Genomic DNA, 4,934 nt, shown 5'->3' on the forward strand with positions numbered 1-4,934 from the left:
CTTCACACTCATCAGATTGGTGAGTATCATTGAATAACAGCACAAACCTAAACTACATCTAACTTTACACATTCCTTGGACAATTTTATAGTCTAGAATCCAATCTAGACCCCATGTTGTATTCAGTTGTCACATCTCTTTTGTCTCTTTTATCTTCCATGACCCAACTTTCTTGAAGAGTATTGGCTAGTTGTTTTATAGAATATCTCTCACTTTGGGTCTGTCTGATTAAATACAGTTGTACATGTCTGGCAAAAAATACCAAAGACATGATATTGTGCCCTTAGTCTAGAGATGAAGCCAAGGGTGTGACTGCAGAATCTTTTGTTAAGACCTCAGAGAACTCTTCAGTCACACAAAAGGCCCTATACTGCCACCTTGGGTTGAAAAGTATCGGGACAGCATAAAAGTACAAAAAGGCAATTGGATCCCCCAAAATATCAGCAAGTAGCCTGGGAAAACTGCTCATTGGCAAAAGTGTTGTCTTTCATGAGAAGGGGAGGATGACTCAGCAGGCAGAACCAAGAAGAGCACTGCTATGGACTGAATTATTTCCCCAAATTTTATATGAAGCCCTAGCCCTCAATGTGGTGATAGGGCCTTTAAGGAGGTAATTAAAGTTTAATGTGGTCATAAAATAAAGTCTAATTGGATAGGACTGGCATCTTCTTAAAAAGAGGAAGCGACACCAAATCTCTCTCTGTCACTACACGAGCACAGAGGAAAGGCCAGGTGAGGACACAGCATGAAGGCAGCCATCTGCACACCAGGAAGACAGGTCTCAGCAGACATGTTGAACTTCTGGCTTCCAGAAGTGTTAAAAAATAAATCTCCGTTACTTAATCACCCAGTCTGTGGTATTGTTATGGCAGTCTGAGCCAATTAATACAAGCCCAGAGGGCTGAGCCGAAAGAATGCTTGCTGGACCTAATTAGGACATTTCCAACATTTTCTGCTTAGATTTCAGAACTGCTATGTACCAAAACCTCCTTTATGGCTCCTATTTCCCCCCTTTTTTGACCAGTAATCTTTATAATGGTTATCCTCTGCCCATTCCACTATTGTGTGTTGAGTGTATGATGAACAGATAAGCTAGATCTTTAGTTTCATGGATCTGTATGGGAATGATCACATTTAAGAACAAGCCTGTCTAACCTTGAAGGTTAGATTTCATCAAATATGCTGCATATTTTATATAATTCTTCTTTAGTCCCCAAGTTTTTCAGAAAAAACCTGCTTTATATATAACCTAGACCAGTGATGGCGAACCTATGACACGCGTGTCAGAGGTGACACGCGAACTCATTTTTTTGGTTGATTTTTCTTTGTTAAATGGCATTTAAATATATAAAATAAATATCAAAAGTATAAGTCTTTGTTTTACTATGGTTGCAAATATCAAAAAATTTGTATATGTGACACGGCACCAGAGTTAAGTTAGGGTTTTTCAAAATGCTGACACGCCGAGCTCAAAAGGTTCGCCATCACTGACCTAGACAGTGTCATTTTAGTAGTACAGTAATTAAAACCATATAAAGCAGAGTAAAATAGTGCAGGAAAGAGCCTGAGAGATAGCAAGAGAAGGGCAGAGAAAAGATCAAGAATTTAATGCAGCAAGAACTAACTAGAAGTCAAAAGTCATCATAAAAATATAAGCGACATCTCTTACTAACCAACCCAACAGATGTCATTGTAGCTATCAGAAAATATGCTGGGTTTCCAACAATATATGAGAAGAGGAGTCATGAACTTTTTGTTAAATATTAAAGAAAAAGTGGCTTGGGAAATCAAAACTGAGAGGCTAATGTCTTGGGTACATACCCAGACACAGAGATTCACATACAGATACACCTTCTGTTGATGAAATCAAAATCAATGCTACTACTAACGCTTTTTATCACATCTGTAAGTTCATGATGGCTTTTGTAAAAAATAAGAGGAATCAATTTTGCCACCTGGTTCTATTATATGAGTGAACTCCCATGTATGATGGTGCCCAAACAGAATTGGCCTGGTTGAGTATGTCTGCAGAATACAGATGTGACTATTCCTGCACAGATTGTTCATGGAGGATTGTTAAACATATAATAATAAAACAAAGATATTATATTCAATGGACATGACAATAGATAGCTTTTAAGTCCTAGTCTTTGAATTATAGTTGTTTTCAGTTAAATATGAAGTAGCATATTTTTACCAATTGTAAATATCCTATAGCAAATAAATCCAATTCATTATGTCTCAAAATTAAAACCCAGACTTTTGGTTCCTTTGTTTTACAAAATTGAGGCAGCAAAGACATTGATTTATACAAGAATTCCTTATCCTGGTCTTAGAAACCTAGCTTTTTTTGGTAACAACACCCATGACTCAGAACTCTACTTCAACCCATAAAACTGAGGGTTTTCATCTTAGTCACCCAACTCACTGTACTGGAGGAATATTTTTTTTTCTTGAATTTTATTGTTAAACACAGAGGAATAACATTACAGAACAATTTTCTCTTTATTTCCAATATTAACGATAAGCCCAAAATATGTATAAGTAAGAGTGTCAATCAAAAAACAATCAAATTTGCCATATAAAGAGTTATTTTTTAATAAAATATTTTCCTGGTGTGAGTATTGACCTGCCCTCAATTTCTAAAAGGAGGGTGGTTTTGCTAAATATAGTCAAGGGTAACTAATACCTCATTTCTCTCTCATATCCTCTTACTTTATGTGTGAGCCATTGCAGATTTAAAAATTACAAATTGTCATCTCCAGCAACCCATCATATTTCTGAGTTTATCAGAAACATTTTGACACTGGTGTAAGGAAGGCAAATATTATTTGGAGGTAAATCTATGTGTATATACTTATATGCACACTCATATACAGCCAAAAGCATGTGTGTATACATGGATGTATATCTGTATACAGGGTGGGGAAAAGTAGGCTTATAGTTGTGAGCACAAAACACAGAGTCTATTCTTGTATTATTTATTAATTCTTGTATTATTTTCCATGCAAACAACTGTAAACCTACTTTTGCCCCACCCTGTATATGTGTGTGTACAGAGCAGAGGAGGGCTGGAGAGGGAAAGAAAGGAGTGAAGCATAGAAACCAACCTACCATGCTCATTCCCCTCTCTGAGCTTCCATTTGTCTTCATCCTGCTCTTCTTGACAGGTATATCCTTCTACCCCCTCTCCTCATCCAGCTTCTCTCTATCATTACAATCCTTTGCGAGTATTTCCCAACCCACACTGGCCCTCTGCATTCTTTCTCTTCTTGATGCCCTTGTAATATACAGTTTAATACAACACATGACTTAGCATTTTACTACACACGTTGATTGCTCTATGAATGTTCTATGTGTCAGTTTTGTCTCCCCAACCAGATTATAGATGACTCAAGGGCAAGCACTCAGTATTATCATTATGCATTGTCACATCCTCTGTTGCTAAGCTGTGTCATGGATGCTAAATAAATGAACATCGATGTAATGAAATAACAAAATTCTGATGAGCTTGTAATTTTGATTAAGTAATTATAATTGGTTCTTACATTGGGGCCTACACTTTTTAGAATGTTTCTACGCATTTCAGACACCCATGTCCTTAATTTGAAATACAATATAGCTTAGTGGCTAAAGCCTCACTATTTTTTAATCCCAGCTCTCCAATTTACTAATTGTGTGATCTTGAGCAAGTAACATATATGTCCTCTGCCTAGACTTGCTTTATAAAAAAGGGATGATGAGAGCAACTAACTCACAGAATCCTGAGATAATTAAACAAAATAATTTACACTCAGCATAGAGAATATGTGGTACATAGAAAGCACTCAGTAAATGCTGACTATTCTGCCATGGTTGAATAAAAGTCATGGGTTTTTTTTATTTATAAACTAGAAGGCTGGTGCATGAAATTCGTACATGGGTAGGGTTCCTAGGCCTGGCCAGCGATCAGGGCAAATCGGGGCCTTCCCGCTGCCAGCTGGGGCCTTCCTTTATTCTGCGCTACCCCTGGTGGTCAGTGCACGTCATAGTGAGCAATCGGTCTCCCGGTCGAACTCCCATGGGGACAATTTGCATATTAGGCTTTTATATATATAGATTGGCAACTTGCACAAAGTTGACTATTAGTGGTTTGAAAAAAAACAATATCATTTTATGTTCAATTTCTAGAATATAAATAATCTATTTAAGAAGATATGGGGAAGGGAGGTCTGAATTAATCACAGGAAGTTTATGCCAAACACAAGGCAAGAATGATCAATGTTAGCCTGTGCCAAAAGCCTTAAATGGCATGCCTTTCCCCAGGCCTAGATGTTTTTAAGGTTCCTTACCTAAGAGAGTTTAGACCAAATTAGTATGGCAAAGTTGATTTCAGGAGCAACCCAAATATAATAACTTGGTGTTAGGGGGTTAATATGCCCAATAGCCTAAGAAAGCATGTAGGTAAGCTGATAGAAATGGTGCTTATTTTTACAGGGAGGGGATAAAATATATAGGATGTTCCCCCCAAAATGTATATACACTTTGAATAATTATTAATTCCAATGGATTAAATCTGAAAAGAAACATCAATTGAGCTATCAGCTATTAAGTGTGTATACATTTTGGGGGGACACCCAATCTATGTGTGACTTGCTGTCATTCTGGAGCTGCACCGAACAGCATGGCAGCCACCAGCCACATGCAGCCATTGAGCACTTGAACTGCGGCTGGTCTGAACTGAGATGAGCTGTAAGTGCAAAGTGCACACCAGATTTTGAACTCTTAGTACAGTAAATAAGAATATAAAATAGCTCAATTTTTTTATATTAATTACATGTTGAAGTGAAAATATTTTGGATATATTGGATTAAATCATATATATTTTTAAATTTAATTTTTCCCTATTTCTTTTTGTTTTGTTTTAATGTAGCCATCATAACATTTAAATTACA

The sequence above is a fragment of the Myotis brandtii genome, unplaced genomic scaffold, assembly GCF_000412655.1.
Source record: "Myotis brandtii unplaced genomic scaffold, ASM41265v1 scaffold470, whole genome shotgun sequence".
NCBI classification, from domain to species: domain Eukaryota; kingdom Metazoa; phylum Chordata; class Mammalia; order Chiroptera; family Vespertilionidae; genus Myotis; species Myotis brandtii.